This window comes from Lagenorhynchus albirostris, chromosome 7, assembly GCF_949774975.1.
Source record: "Lagenorhynchus albirostris chromosome 7, mLagAlb1.1, whole genome shotgun sequence".
Taxonomy (NCBI): Eukaryota; Metazoa; Chordata; class Mammalia; order Artiodactyla; family Delphinidae; genus Lagenorhynchus; species Lagenorhynchus albirostris.
This window is the reverse complement of record NC_083101.1, coordinates 3706945-3723257: the sequence shown is the minus strand read 5'-3', so window position 1 is coordinate 3723257 and position 16313 is coordinate 3706945. Positions and strand designations below refer to the sequence as shown.

At 56.8% G+C, this 16313-nt stretch overlaps 2 pseudogenes; both read left to right on the top strand.

Annotated features, from left to right (window-relative positions):
- Window positions 1-4338: 4338 nt before the first annotated feature.
- On the top strand, window positions 4339-4686 carry LOC132523123 (dynein light chain 1, cytoplasmic-like; annotated as a pseudogene).
- Window positions 4687-13827: 9141 nt separating this feature from the next.
- Window positions 13828-15727, top strand: LOC132523122 (transcriptional enhancer factor TEF-4-like; annotated as a pseudogene).
- Window positions 15728-16313: the final 586 nt, after the last annotated feature.

Sequence of the window (16313 nt, the reverse complement as noted above, 5' to 3'; positions counted from 1 at the left end):
GGCTTTTGTAATAGTGGCCACCAGCAAACACTCCCTAAAGGCCTGGACTCGAGCTGGTGGTCCAGGGCAGTGACCCTCACGGCTGCCACCTCCCCCACCACCCCCAGATTCCGGCTGGTACACCCATTTCTGGGGGCGAGTTCTGTGCACTTGGGGAGGTCTGGGAGCCTCCCCTTCGGGGGGCCCCTGTCTTAATTGACCTTCTCACTGCTCATCTTGTAAAGGAACACCTTCCTGGCATGAGGTGCCCCTGCCCACTGTACCTTGGACAGCGTTTCTGAAATGGTAATGAGGGTCTGAGAAACCTTATTAATCCCAACAGCCGTGATTGGGGTGCCCAGTCATTCTGCTGGGGCTGGTGGAAGGTGGAATTTGCTTTCTTCTTGAGACAAAGGAAATGACTAAATGCATGAATGACTAAGTCTGTGAATAATGAACAATGGAGGCTTGACGTGCGGGCCACTCGGCCGGCATCACGCCATCAACGTTCTGGAGGAATGAGTGAGAGAATGACAGAAGGCGCGGTTGCTGACTCAGGAGGTGCTCGGAGGTCCTCAGACACCCGCATGGTGGCCCTCAGGACCCTCTCCCCTCCAGGACCCTCAGCCTTCCCGCAGTCCTGGCTGGAGGTCAGTTGACTGAGAGCATCCCAGGCCTGAGCTCGGTGGCAATCTTCTTGAGCACAGGACCACGGAGAAGGCCTGCCTGCTGGCTGAAATGTCACCCCCTGGCTTCGTTCTTTCTTTTGGGTTCCTCTTTTAAAATTGACATTAATAGCCTTTGTTGTTAAGCAGTTTGGGGTTTACAGAAAAATTGAGTGGGGTTGAGGGGAGGATTGAATCTTTGCACCTCCTGTGGGTTTGGCAATTGTGTGATGACATGTACATCATCACAGTATCACATGGAGTAGGTCACTGCCCTAAACATCCCACCCCTGTGCCCCACCTGCTCATCCCTCCTCGCCCAGCCCCTGGCAATCATCTCGGGGATTGTGCCTTTGGTGTTGCATCTGAGGGACCTGCCATACTCAGGGGCCACTGGGTTTTCTCCTACGTTATATTCTGGGAGTTTTATAGCTTCACATTCTACATTTGGGTCTATGATCCATTTTGAGTTGATGCTGTGAAGGATGTGAAGTCCGTGTCTACACTGTTTTTTTTTTTTGCGTGTGAATGTCCAGGGCTCCTCTTTAAAACCCAGCATGTCCTGGCGAGAGTAGCTCATGTGCTTGCTGGTGACGCCTGTGCTTGGGCTGTTTTACTCTCAGGCCAGCCTGGTGCCCATGAGTCCTGCAGAAAAGATCAGGCTGCCCTGTGCTGGACACCACTGGTGAGGGGGCACCCGTGCCCTGGTCTCTGCCCCTCGGGAGGCCGCTGGCTCCCAGAGGACTGGGAGGAATGTCGGCCCCCATCACCAGCCATCCCCCCAGTTTCTCACCCACTCAGAGTCACTGGGGCGGCGGACACGAGAAAGGCAAGTGTTTTCAGGCCACTCTCCTTTGTTATCATTACTGTCGGGGCTGGTGGCCCGAGGTCCTGCACAGACCCGTGTGCTGATAATGTTGCTGGCGGGATCGAGACCAGGTTGCTCCGGAACCTCCCTGTGCATCTCCTCTGGGTGGGGCCGGACCCTGGGTCCTTGCAGAGACCGAGGTGGTCAGGGCCCAGCCCCCGCCCTCAGGGAGGGGCTGGTGGGGAAAGAGGCAGCCGTGGCGCAGCCTGCCAGGACCCTGAGAGGGACTCACGCGGGCAGGGGCACAGACGTGCACAGCAAAGCCAGTCTGGAGAGTTGGAAAGGCATCCTGGAGGAGGTATCGTCCAAGCGGAGATCTACAGGACAGGTAAGAATTCACCGCAGGTATCAGTGAGGGGAAAGGGGGACAAGGGGTGTTTTCAGGGCAACAGGGACCGGCCAGAGCTGGTGTGACGTGATACGGTGCTGTGATGACTTCAGCAGGGGCCACCACGGACACACTGTGCTTGGACCAGGTGGGCTCGTTGCTGCCGTCGTGAGGAGTGCACACCCTGGGGACCACGGGTGTCTCCACGACAGGTCTTAGAATGGACTCGGGCCTGTGGTGGGTGATTTTCAGGGGGATTCAAGGAAGGGGGGTTTGCTCTGGCTTGGATGCTATCAGGAAGCGGCTGGGGGTTTTTGATCACAAGGCAGATAATGGAAAGAAAGGCTGGGGGGCCTGGGATGCCGAGCTGAGGAGCTCGGGGCAGTGGGAGTCCCCGGGGAATTCCGGCTGATCAGAGCTGGGTGCTCTTGGAGGGCATCAGAAACCCACTTCCCTCTGGGGCGGAGACCCAGGCCTGGGACCTCCTGAAACCCAGGAGCCCAGACCACTCAGCCGTTTGGGTTCTGGGAGTTGGAAGGAAGAGAAACACACTCTCAGAGCCTGTCTCCATCCAGCTGCCCGGGCCCTGCTCTCCACCTCGGCCACTCAGCTACTGGCGCCTGCCCAAGTTCAGGGACTGGCAGTGCAGTGGTGACCTGGACAGGACGCTACCCTTCCTGAGCCCCTGGCCAAGCCTCTATGTGGCTCCTTCACACTTAATTCCTACATCTTTTTATTTATTTCATTTTAAGTGTATTTTTCAAGGTTGGAAACACTGCCTAGTGTAGACCATAGTTAATTGGTCCAGCTAGTGTGGTTCCTAGCCCAGCTGGGATCTCCTGTTCTAGAAATTCATGGGCGGAGGATGGCTAGGCCCGGGCCTGTCCTGAGCGTGGCCATGCTGGGGGCCCAGGGTGTTTTCCAACTTTAACTCCCCCTGCTGCACCCCCATCCCCCCATGTACCCGGGGCCCAGTCTCACATCCTCCCTCCCCCCACCCCTTTCCTTCCTTTCGTATAGAAAACAGAAGTGGTTGGAGCAGAATGAAATCCCATGTCTTTGGCACTAGGCACTGTTTGTGACACCCAGAGTCTCAGACGCCATCATACAAATACAGCTGTAATATTCACTTTGGCAAGTTTCAACAGGATAAAGGCTCAGATGGCCTGGTGGGTGTCCCGGCTCCCGGGACTTTGAGCAATTTACAAGCTTCTCTTTGCTTCAGTTTCCTCACCTGTCAACGGAGAATAACTATAGTGCTGACCTTATATGTCTATTATGAGGTGCTGGTGCCTTTGCGACCATGATGTTCTCAGAAGAATGTCTAAGTGTTTTTCTACTACTGCAACTATTATCATCACTGCCATTTTTGCTATGGGCACTGTGAAGGATGGCTTGGAGATGTGAGGCCAAGGAACAGGATGGGCTCTCATTTCCTTCTGATATGGGTAGGGTAGGAAGCCTCCTGAGATCCCCCAAACTCACCTATATGAGTCCCTGGGGGCCTTGGTGAAGTTAGGTAGAGGTGACATGATAGGGCAAGGATGGGACCTCAGGGAGGGGGCCTAGGAATGGTGACCCCTTCACATGGCTCTTCATGTGCCAGACGTCATTTCATGTAATCACTCCCAACCTTCTGGAAGGTTCTAGCGCTATTCCCATTTTAAGATATAGAGACTGAGGCTCAGGGAGGTTAAGTAACTTGCCCAAGGACACAGCTAGTAGCCGGGACTCCCACCTGAACCACACGCTTTGCTGCTGGGCTCAGTGTTTTCCGTGTTTGGTCTGGGAGTGTCCTGGGGCTGCCCAAAACCGGGGGGCCGAAAGCAACAGGAGTTTATCGTCTCCCAGTTCTGGAGGACAGAAATTCAAGATCAAGGTGTCGGCGGGGCTGCGCTCCCTCCAGAGGCTTTGGGGGAGGATCCTTCCCGCCTCTTCCAGCTCGTGGTGGTCCAGGTGTCCCTGGCTTGTGGCTGCATCCCTCCAGTCTCTGTTCCAACTTCATGTGGCTTCTCCTCTGTCTCTGTGTCTCTTATAAGGTCACTTGCCCGCGGATTTAAGACCTACCCGGTTAATCTAGGATGATCTCATCTCAAGATCGTTAACTTCATTACATCTGCAAAGATCTTTTTCCCAAACAAGGTCACATTCACGGGTTCTGGGGGTAAGGACATGGACATAACTTTTGAGAACCCCCCTTCAATCCACTACATTTGGGAACAGGTGAGATGGGTTCCCATCACAGGAAAACCTGCCAGAGGCTCTCTTATCCATGCTGGGAGGCTTAGCGTTCCCGGGGCCCTGCTGGGGGGATGGACTCCCTCTTGCTGTGAGCACACGGCCGCAACTGGGTTATTTTAGCCACTCCAAGAGTTGCTTCTGCGTGGCCTCCCATCCTGCTTGCTTCCAGAGGGCAGGGCACTCGTCTCTGTCATTTCTGTGGGCTCGTACCCCATGCTCGGCCTGGCATGCAGTTGGGGCAATTAACAGTCGGGCCCATGACTAGGCGGCGGCGGCTGGCGTGGGGCTCCATAGATGCGCCGCCATTGCAGTCGGCCAGCCCCTGCCCCTTGGTAACCACGTGTGACCGAGAGGCCGTGATGAAAAATGCCAATATGTCAGAGGACATGCAACAGGACTCGGTGGAGCGTGCTACTCAGGAACTAGAGAAATAGACTATAGAGAAGGACGTTGCTGCCCGTGTCAGGAAGGAGTTTGACAAGAAGTACAGCCCTACCTGGCACTGCACCGTGGGGAGGAACTTCGGTAGTTATGTGACACGGGAAACCAAACACTTCATCTTCTACCTGAGCCAAGTGGCCGTTCTCCTGTTCAAATGTGGTTAAAAGCACGGACTGTGCCGCACACCCAGTGATCCACCCAAAAACAAGGACTGCAGCCTAGATCCCAAATGCCAGAGACTGAAATCTTCAGCCTTGCCTAAGGGAACACCTGGATCTTTATTGTGTTGTTTTGTACAGGGCTTTCTCTGTACTAGTTTGTTGTGGTTATAAAGCAATTAGCAAAACAAAACAAAAAATGAAAACAAAACCAAAACAAAAAAAGTCGGGCCCAGGGAGGGAGGGACAGGGTGGATGCCGACGTCTGGCGCCCACTCCGCCGTGGTGTGGAGGCCCCAGCAGGCCGCTCTGGGGACCCTGAGCCTCGCGCAGGTCCTGGCTGCCCCGTGGCCGGAGCCGAGCTGCTCAGCCGGGTCCATGAGCTCTTCTTACGTCTTGTCCTCTCCGTGGCATTGCCAGGGATGGCTGAGCAAACACTGGGTCAGGAGAACCCTCTCAGGCCTGGAAATTCCAATAGCATTTCTTTAACGTGTCATAGCTGATCGGCAGTAGCTGCCTCGGATGGTTTCAGGGGGAGAAGAAAGTAATTTGGAGCCGGGAAATAGCTATTGATTGAGCAAAGAAGTTACTGCAGCCGGGCTGTCTCTGCTTCTTCGGCTCCAATTTCCCTGCTGCCCCGCCCGCACGTTCCTGAGAGCTTTCCCACCCACCAGATGTGGTCGCAGCTGTGCGGCCAACAGACCCCGCTTCCCAGGCCAGGGCACCAAGGCCTGGCGGGCTCTCTGCACTGGCTTGGGGGTCCTGTAGGTTCTGTCCCGGCGCCCACCTCTCCGATCCCCCTGCACTGTCGGGGGATGGGGGACACCGCCCCACGCCCAGAGGCCTCGGCACCCAGGCAGTGCCCTGAGGTTTGACACGTGTAACTGGAAAGGCTGAATGCACATCTGTACCTGGACACGATGGACATCACACTGTCGAGCGAAACACCCAGAGAGTGGGAGCACGGATGCGGGTCTATGCCTCAACCTCTGCAAACCTGCAAGGGGGCCCAGGGAGGGGGTGGCACCGAAGCTGCAGAAGCTTCCAGCTGGGTAGGGATCTGGGGAGACTTTTCGTTTCTGCTCAGCTGGGTGGTTTGGATTCCCCCGCAGTGAGTTCCGATATCTTCATAGAGAGAAAAAACACTGCTTTTATGAACGTAGCGTTCTTGCCCCGTGAGGGGCTGTGTTGAGGGCTGTGCTACCTTCAACCAGGTGAGCACGGCCGTGGGTTCCTGGCCGGGCTGTGATTAGGGGGAGGCGGTAGGGGGTTGGATGCACGGAGGGTCCTGCCAGAGGATAGGGGAAGGAAGAGAATCCAGGCCCTCCCCTATCACCTGCTGTCCTGCATCAGCTCCCTCTGGAAAGGGACCCAGGCAGTGCCCTGAGGTTTGACATCCGCGACTGGAAAGGAAGCCAGAGAAGTGAGCCACTAAGGCCCACTAGGACCTGTGGGCATGGCAGCCACAAGCCAGGGGCGCGGCCAGCATGGAGGACCCAGGCTCAGGGTACCAGGAGGGCTCGTCTCTGGCCCCGTGGCAGATAGGAGCCCTGGGGGCCTCGCCTTGACCCCAGCCCTCTCTGGGCAGGATGGGGGCTGCCTCTGCCCCTGACCGTGCTCTGCATCCACCCAGGTTCCCTCTTCCGGTCCCAGCTGCCGTCAGTACGTTCTCACAGCCGCCACCTTCCGCTCTTGGCCACCTGGACCCTCCTGGTCCAAGGTAGCTGCCCCCTTGGGGGCCTGTGCCAGTGATGACCTGATGCCGTGGGTGTGGAGGCCTGTCCCGCTCACCTCAGTTCAGGCAACTCTGAGGTGGTGGCCTAGCCCCCAGGACCACCGCCCCCAGCCCCACCCCGTGTGACCTGCGGAAACTCGGCCGCTGCACCTTCACGGCAGGCCCGCCTTGTTCTCCGCCCACCTGCTGTCCTCAGCTCCTTACAGGGGGGCCTCCAGGGCCCACGCTCCTGCAGCCTGTTTCCTGGGAAGCAGAGCTGGGACAGGCCCTCCCCCAGTGGGCGGGCTCCACTTTTCCTCTCCTCCCCAAGGGCACAGGCCCAGCCCGGGCTCCTGGAGACCACAGGCTGCCCTAGGCCATGACCGCCGGGACCCTGCCCGCCTGCTCTGTCGGTCTTTCAGGTGGAGCCTCTTCCCTGCCTCCCCACGGGGATGGAGCTGCCAGGCCCCCGGCCCAGTCTGGAGGCCTGCGGGTGCTTGGTGGGCAGCCCGACCCTGGCAACCCAGACCCTCTGCAGCGAGCCTGGGGCACAGCTTCCCCACTCAAGCAGACTTAAGTCTGGGCCCAGCTAGTAATCAAGTTGGGCAACGAACTTCCTGAGCCTTGGTCCCTCATCTGTAAGCCTGGGTACCCGGCTGGTGTGAGGGGTAAGGGAAACAGCCCATTAGAGCAGTTAGTACGTGCTCACTGAACGCCATGGGCCGGATCGGATCGTGCTGTCCCTCTGCAACAGCCCTGCCACTGTCCCGATGGAACCTCCGGCCTCATCACCCGAGGCTGGTGTCTGGGGTAGTCCTGTCTCACAGCCCCCTGCACCTGTGCAGGGCCATGGAGGGGCGGCGGGCCCAGGGCTAAGCTGGGGGGTCCTGCCCCACTTCAGGCAGGCGCTGGGTGTTGCTGTGTCTGCTCCCAGAGCTACCCTCCTCGGGATGGAGCAGACAGCGCTGTCAACTCTGCTCAGGCCCGGGCTACCCAAACCCAGCCGAGCGTGTCCGGGACAGGGAGCAGCCCCTCCCAGCAGCGGGCGCGGCCCCAGGCTGGCATCTCCCGGGCTGAGTGATGCTGAGTAACAGGAAATGATGCACAGGCAAAGGGAGCAGGCGCAGTGCCGACCTGCTGGCCCGGGGCCTGAGCTCGTCATCCAGGCCTGGTCCCTGCGACGTGAGGATGTGGGGCTGGCTTCCTGCACCCACAGCTGTCTTCCTTCAGTGGCTTCCTCGGGGCCTCTGGGGCTCAGCATGGGAGCGAGGATTCCAGGTGGGATTTATCATATATTTTATACATGACGGAGGACCAGAGAGGCAGGTCTTGCCCAGGTACCCTGGTCCTCAGCTCCAAGAGCCCTCTCTGCTGGGGAGGCCGCTCTGCTCTGCTCCCCCAAAAGACTCTGTTTGCTCAGACCAGACCATCCTTCTCTTTACTTGCCCTCCCTCTGGCCATCTCCAAAAAAGAACCCATACCAGTTTATTGCACCAGTAACACAGGTCAAAATGGAAAAGCTAGATGATCCTGAGAATTGAAAGAAGGAGGGGAAAAAATCCTCCCAAAGCCCTCATCTGGAAGTAGCCCCTGTGTATAACTCAGCGACTGCTCTCCCATGTGGGTGAGGCATATCATTTGACAGTGTCCACATTTGCTGTTTGTTCCCTGTTAATTTCACTCAACAGTTTATCGTGAACACACATCTATGTCAATAGATGCGTTTCTACCACATTGTGTTAAGTTGCTATTTGTGCAGTGTTCTAGCGAATGCATGCACCGTAATTTATTCAAAGCCCTCTCACTTGACACTTTAATGTCTTTTTTAAAGTATGAAAGCATTTATGTGCACGTCCTTCATTATTTCCTTAGGAAAAATTCCTAGAAGTGGAATCGCTAGGTAAGAGGGTATATGTATATATACATTTCTTTTTTCAGAATAAATACGTTATTACTGTATAGTGATTTCTTTTTTTTTAAAAACAGGTTTATTGAGATATAATTCATGTGCCGTACAATTCAGTGATTTTTACTGCGTTCACAGAGCTGTGCAAGCACCACAATCAATTGGAGAACATCTCGCTGCCCCTAAGGAGCCCCCGTCCCCACCAGCACTCCCTTCCAATGCCTGCCCCAGCCCCCGGCTACTGCTAATCTGCTTTCTGTCTTGGAGTTGCCTCTTCTACAAGTGGAATCACAATACGTGGGGGAGAGTGCCTGGTTCCCTCCACCAGCACCCTGTTCTTGAGGTCACTCACACTGGAAGATGGATCGGAACTCCACTCTTCGGTGTTGCTTGGTAGCACCCACTGGAGGTGGCACGTATATTAAATCTGGCTTTTCATAAGCACCAGGCATGGTGCTCCCCAAAGGCAGCATCCATTCCGACCCCTACCAGGAGTTGGGAGCGTCCAGGTCTCAGGGTGCGTTCTGGGACTCTGTCCCCATGCCAGGTTGGGGGCGTCTGCCCTGGGGTCTTGGCCGGAGGGCAGATCGCAGACGCTGTCGCAGCTGGAATCAGCCGGAGCCCCAGGGGGGCAGTAACGATCTTCAGGCTGTCACAAAAGTCTTTAAAATATCTTCAAACCAGAGGAATTTTAATTTATCTTAATTAAAAAAATGGCATAGAGCAGCTTTTTTTTGTTGTTGTTGTTGTTAGAAAAATTGATGTCAATCTCACATCCAACACACAGTAGAACGTTGGATACTTTTTATTTATTAAAATTTATTTGTTTATTTATTTATTTAGTTTTGGCTGCATTGGGTCTTCACTGCTGCGCACGGGCTTTCTCTAGTTGTGGCGAGTGGGGGCTACTCTTTGTTGCGGTGCGCCGGCTTCTCATCGCGGTGGTTTCTCTTGTTGCGGAGCACGGGCTCTAGGCGCACGGGCTTCAGTAGTTGTGGCACGTGGGCTCTAGAGCGCAGGCTCAGTAGTTGTGGCATATGGGCTTAGTTGCTCTGTGGCATGTGGGATCTTCCTGGACCAGGTCTCGAACCCGTGTCCCCTGCATTGGCAGGCGGATGCTTAAGCACTGCGCCACGAGGGAAGACCTACTTTGTAAAAAGTGTGGTTGCTATGACAGTAGGGAAGAGGCCATTGATATTTTCCACATTGTGGGGGACTGAGAAACTGCCCCCCTCTTGGCTTTAGTGGAGACAAGGCATCACACGGGGGCCGGCCTGTCCTTGTGGCGCATCCTGTCCTGCACGCCCACCATGGCTGGAGCTGGCTGAAGACCCCTGGCTGGAGGAGAGAGCTCTTGGCTGCTGGCCGAGCAACGGGGAGGGAAAGGTCAGCGGAGGGAAGTGGCTGAGGGCTACTCCACGGTCAAGAATGGCACTGCTGCAGGCTGTGGAACAGATGCGGCACGCCCCTCAGGGAACACAGCTGAAATACAACAGAAGGGGCATCCCTGAACCCCACCTCCCAGGGACAAACGGCGTCCCCCAGGTGAGATCCCATAAGCTCTCTACACTCACAAGAATTTCTCTCTTTTCTTAAAGTGGATCAAGAAAAGGACCACATCTGTAACCAAACCCCATGCCCCTCTGGAGAAGTCCACTGCCCCGGTAAGTAGGTGGCTCTGAGCCTTGGCCCTGACCGTGCCACAGGGGAAGGAGCCCCGTCTGACATTGGCCATACAAGGAAAGGTACGTACAAACCTCTGCTCTCTGGTTGGGGCTTGGGTGCGATGAATATTTCATACCCCAAGCAGGCGCTGACATTTTGCCGGATGGCTTCAATTAGCTCCAGAGCCTCATTCTCATGCTAATAATCAGCTGGCTGATCATAATGGTTTATTAATCTATTTCCCACTGTGAAGTCATACGGCATGTTTCACAGATACCTCCTGCTGCCGCCTTGATTGGATGGAAATGACTTGGGCGCTGCAGTTCTCGGAGGACTGGGGTGGGGCGTGGGCTGGGACAAGAGGCTTACAGTTCTGGGGTGTTTCTCTGTGTTCCCGGAGGCTAAGGGGGGCCCTTCTGGATGGAGCATGGGGACATGAGGCCACGAGTGGTGGCTGGGTTTTCTCTTTTCTGGCTGGCTGTTGGGGCCATCCTGCGATTCCCCAAACGGGGACTGGGGAGCATCGGGAAATCCTTTAGAAGAAATTTCTAAATGGACAATTTGAGATGGGTTTAGGTAGAATGAGAGGTGGGAGATGGTAGAATAGTTTGGGCGGGCATTTTTTTTTCAAAAAGGATTTTTATGTAAAGGCTGCTATAGCCTGTGTCATGTGACCTGTCATCCTGGACCAGGTTGGATGCCTGACCCCAAGGCAGCCACCAATAGAGTTGCCAGTGGCTAGGAGTTGGCCCAGTGTTACAGCGATGCCTACCAGGGCTGGCCTGCCCACTGCAGGTGTCATCTTTCCAGGGCATGGCATACGGAGCCAGGAACTGGTCCCACTGGGGGCAGTGGGTGTGGGGCTCCCCCTCAGGGCTGCTTGGCAATTCTCAGGTAAGAAAATTTTCTTTGCTGGCTAGTGCCAGCTCTCCTGTCGGGGAGGAAACTGTTTTCACTGGGGAACACACCTGAATGAGCTGCTTGTGGAGGGAGAGCTCTGCTCAGGGATGGCTGGGGGACGTGGGGGGTTGGGGAAGGGAGGGGAGAAGCAGACGGAAGACTGAGCTGCTCCGGGCCAGGCTGGGGTACAAGCACACAAATGTGGCCAAGGAGATGCCTTCTTCACTTGAAATCATCTCAAAATAAAAGGAAGAGTTGCGCACTAGGACAGAGATCTTCTTTATACTACCCCGCCCAGCCTCCCTAACATCCCTACCTGATTGTAATACAGTCAGCAAGGGGAAGATATTACCGTGCGTGTGAGACTGTTCCCCAAACCACAGACCTCGCTGCGGGCTCCCCAGTTTTCCACTGAAGTCCTTCCCGTTTCAGGATCCGATGTGTATCCCGCCCCAGATGCCCCCTCGCGTTTTGTCGTCTGCTCTCCTGAGCCCTCTGCCTGCGCTGTTCCCTCATTCTGTTCACGTCTCTGCCTTCGGGACAGTGCTGCTCGGTTATTTTATAGAATGTGCCCCAATTTGGGTTTGTCAACTATTTTTTTTTCACAGTTAGATGGAGGCTCTGCATTTAGGGCAGGAATGTGAGAGAAGGGAGGCGCCCTCCACAGCTGTCACGTGGGGAGGCCCTGAGGGCTGTAGGTCTTAGGTAGTGTTAACCTTGATCCCTCCATCAAACCGGTGTTTGTCGGGTTTCTCTGTTGCAAAGTTACTATTTTTAAAAGTTACCGGAAAGTTACTATTTTTCTCTTCATAACTAATAAATATCTTTGAGGGAAGTAATTGGAGACTTTACAATGCATTCCTTTTCCTTAAACTTTTGTTCATGATTTTGAGCTGCCGTTGGTGGGTCTTGCTGGCAGCGGTGTGCTCACGGGGTATCCAATTCCCCTCATTCCTTCTACACGTGTTAATTAGAATTCTTCTCTAGGGAAGATTCGTCCCTTCTCTTCCACTTAATTATTTATCCAGTTATCTGTTAATGCCGGTGCGGGCTCGCAGACGTTCGCTTTGTTACGGGTGAATGGAACACTCCCGGTGTTTATGTTTTTCCCAGGCTGCTCCAGCAGGGGGAGCTCCTGCGTTTGGCTCCCTGCCCCGCCCTCATGCCCCGCCCCCTTCACTTTCTGACATCACAGGATGCTCCAGGCGCTTACCCTGCTTCACCCGGGAATCGGGAATCGGGCTCTTCTCCAGGGAGACCAAGAGGTTTCTAGAAAAGGAAGTCAGATGTCAGCTTTGCATCTCCTGCTGTACAGCTTCCAGCGCCCCCTCTTCTGCCCTTGTCATTACCCTGCGTCACCAGCGAAAGTCCCCACCTTCTGTCTCGGTCTCAAGAGTGGTGTGTTGCAGGGTTGGGGGGGTGTCCCTCGTTTGGTTTGGCAGAGGGCAGAGAGAAGGGAGCAGGTCAGGGCCGGTGGTGACGTAGAACGGATCTAGATGGGGACTCATCTTGGCTAATGGATGGCTGGTGGGGGCCGGCGGAGGCCGGTGGGCCTGGTGGAGGCTGGTGGGCCTGGTGGAAGCAGGAAATGGAGTCAGAGAAGCCTGGCCCACTGACGAGCCCCTCAGAGCGTGCACTGGATTGACCTCGGGCCGGGAGGGGTCTGAGTGACCGTAGCCAGACCGTAGACAAGTGGCGTGGCTGGGTCAAAGGAGGAGTATCCCCCCCACCCCACTGCCTGTGAACACCATCTATTCTACGCCCCGCTGCTTGGGCCCTGCAGCTGCGCTCTGCACGGGCACTCCCTGCTGAGTTCTCCTGCCTCCTTAGTGTCCAGCCGTCCACAACATAGGCTCTGCCCTGACCTATGCTCAGCCTTGGACTCCAGCTATGGAGGACTCTGCACCCAGGCTGGGGGATGACCTTGACTCTGAGCCCAGACCAACAAGATGCTAGCTCATCACTGCTCCCCGATCCAGAGGGAGCCCCTGAGCCCTGCCCACAGAGCTCACTGCTCCCCGATCCAGAGAGAGCCCCCGAGCCCCGCCCACAGCTACGCTCTGACCCTTGATTTTGCTTGTGGAACGGTAAGTCCCTCTTATCTGCAAAACCTTCTACAAGCCCCTGAGCCCTTTCCTCATATGGCTGTGAGCGCACACCTGGGGGCACATAGCTGAGTGCACACGCCGCTGAGCTCACGTCTGCCCACTGCTCCGCGGGAAGCGTTTCAGGTACCCGATCACACCTGTCCTTACGCCAGCCCGTAGCCCCTCCTGACAGCTGGCTCTTGTCCTCACCTCCCACCCATGTCACCAGATCAGCCCCCATTCCCTCCCCCTGCAGGTCCCGGGAGCTCATCCCTGTGGCCAGTTTCCTTCCTCACTGTTGGTGAGGTGCCTCTGCCTGTTTGTGCCAGGCTGCAGATCTTGGCAAAGGCCATCCGTAAAAGCCAAGTTGCTCCCGACAGCGTGATGTCCTGATGGCTTTCCTCCTCTGGGGCTGCACTGGGAGACAGGAACAGGGTGGCCTGGCCGTCCAGAGGATGGAGGCTGAGGGGAGGGTCCAGTCTTGTCGGGACCAGATTAAGGGCACCGTGGGTTTGGCATGTACCCCCAAACGCCAGGGCTTGTACCTGGGACCTGGCTGGAAGCTCAGCCTCCGAGTTTGCAGGGAGAAAGGTTGGAGAGGGGCTTGGGAAGGAAGCCCAGGATTTGGATTTGGGGAGCAGCCGCCACTCCCTGGCCCAGAGGACGTGGGGGGTCCTCACCTTCCTGAGCTTTGGTTTGTCCACCGGTACGTGGAGCCTGTGTCTAGGCTGCTGCCGTGAGGGAGGAGCTCGTGGGCAGGAGCCTGAGGCCAGGCGCAGTTGATTTGGGTGCCCTGCCCCGTGCTGTGCGCACAGGGTACCCTGCATGGGGGGGCTCTGCAGGTGCAGGGCTGGGGCGCCGGGGCGGACCAAGGCATGGCGACCCCTCCTTTCTCCCTGCCCCCACGCAGGCGGAGCCCTCTGGTCCCCTCCGGCCTGGGCCGCAGCAGCGAGGCCCTCCGCCCCGTCTTCCTGCCCTCCCGTACCCACCTGCTGCTCGTGAGTCACCGCTACCGGCGAGCTTTCTCTAGCACAGCAGGTCTCCAAGCGTGGTCCCCATGCCAGCAGCACCAGCTGGAACCCTGATAGGAATGCACGTTCTCAGGCCCCTCCCAGGCCTGCTGGCTCAGAACCCGGGGGCGGAGCCAGCCCTCTGGGGGTTCCTCCACACACTTGGGTTTGAGAAGGGTGCTCCGCACAAGTCGGATCAGCTGAGTCCCCCGTCGGCGCTCCCTGTGGGTTCTCAACCCGGCGGAGACATGCAGGATACTTACGAGCCCTTACTGTGGGTCGGGAGTCTGCTCAGTGCCTGTTAAATCTTACAGAGAGCGTGCAAAAGAGATGCTGTGTCTTTCCCCATTTTCCCAGGTGGACGGAGGTGCAGCCCCTCCCTCGGGCGACCCAGCGTCTCTCCTGTCCCCCTGGGAGCCGGCATCCGCAGAGGGGAAGGCACCGGTCCCACGTGTCCGCTCCATCTGCCAAGGGCCGCCCACCCTCCCCGCTGCCACCCCCCACCGACGTTCACCCGTGTGGCACAGGAGGATGGGTTTAGGGTGGCATTCTGTCTCCCCACGCAGCCCGGAGAGACAGCCCCACGAGGACAACTCAAGAGTCGCAGGCATTTAGATTGCCATTTAATTTAAATTTATGCCCGAGGATACAGGCGGAGAAAGGGCCATTTCAAAGTCAGTTTCTGCTTTATGGCTTTATGGGCGATGCATCGGGCAGCTGGTGGAAATATCTTGCCGCTCGCAGCGCAAGAAGAGGATCACGTGGGTGGCTCGGGCTTTGGCTGCTCGGGGAAGAAATTCCGCCTTTCAGCCTGGGGCCCCTTGCTGAGCCCAGTCCTTCCCCCGGACTCAGCCCCGATCCAGGGCTCAGCCCTCGTTGCTTCATACCCTAGTTCCAGACGGAGCCCTCTTCCTCTGCAGGCTGAGCCCCTGATCCCAGCCCAGACTCAGCTCCAACCTGGCCTGCACTAGTTCCTTTATCAAGTCATGCCATTACTTATGAGGGGAGCCCAGCCTGGGTTCCAGGCCGCTGGGTTGACCCCTGCTCCCTCAGGCGACTTCACGGAGTCTCTTAAATTCCTGCAGTTTCTCTCCAATTTAATTTGGGGCTCAGACCCCGCATACCTGTGGGGTGGTGTTGCAGGCTGAGCGGAGCTGACTCTTACCAGAGGCACCTGTTTGTACACATCAGCCAGCACTGCCCCAGCCCCGGAGCGCGCCCCCCTCGAGAGTGTGGACGTCCGGCAGATCTATGACACATTCCCTGAGATAAAGGGTGGTCTGCGGGAGCTGTATGATCGTGGGCCCCCCAACGCCTTCTTCCTGGTCGAGTTCTGGGCGGACCTGAACTGGGGCCCGAGGGGCGAGGAGGTGGGGGCCGGCGGTGGCAGTGGTGGCTTCTGTGGAGGGAGCAGCCAGCACGAGAGCCTGGAGCACATGACCTTCACCTGTTCCTCCAAGGTCTGCTCCGTCGGCAAGCAGGTGGTGGAGAAGGTAGAGACGGAGCATGCCAGCTGGAGGACGGGAGGTTCGTGCAGCGCCTGCGGCGCTCGCCCATGTGTGAGTACCTGGTGAATTTTCCGCACAAGCTGCGGCAGCTGCCCGAGTGCGACGTGATGCCCAGTGTCCTGGAGAACCGCACCATCCTCCAGGTGGTGACAGACAGAGACACCCAGGAACTGCTGCTCTGCACCGCCTGTGTCTTCGAGGTCTCCACCAGTGAGCGGGGGGCCCAGCACCACATTTACCGCCTGGTCAGGGACTGAAGGGGGACCCCAGCAGTGGCTCCTCCCAGGAAGGACCTCCAGCTTTCCTCACACTTCTTACTTGGCTGGGGGTGGGGGCGGTGGGCTACTCCCTCTTAGGACCTTTAAAGCTCGGTGGTGAGTTGAATGGGCTGGGACTGAGAGGAAAGGATGCATCCTGATATCGGGACCTCACAGGGATGTCTGAAAGGACAGATCACTCCAGAGCATTTGCCACTGGGGACAGGAGTGAGACAACCCCTGGGACAGCATTGGTTTCCGTCTCTGAAAGGCATCCTCCCCCTTCTCTGTTTTGGAGGTCTTGGAGGGCCCCAGGTACACATTGGCTTGTCCCTCTCTGTTTTTCAGCACTCCCCTTCTTCCCAAGCTGCCTCTCCTTACCAGCCCCATCCCGGGACCCTGATGGTGAATTTTGAAGGTTAACCCTTTCTGTGCAGGAGTAGAGCCAGGTGGGCCCTGGAAATGTATATATATATTTTTAATATAACAAGAGATATTTATAAGTGGGTGTTAGGGTCGTGACATTTCCTCCGCTGGGCAAGCAGTGGGGTCAGGCTTTTAAGTCTCATGTCCTCCTCTAAGTGAG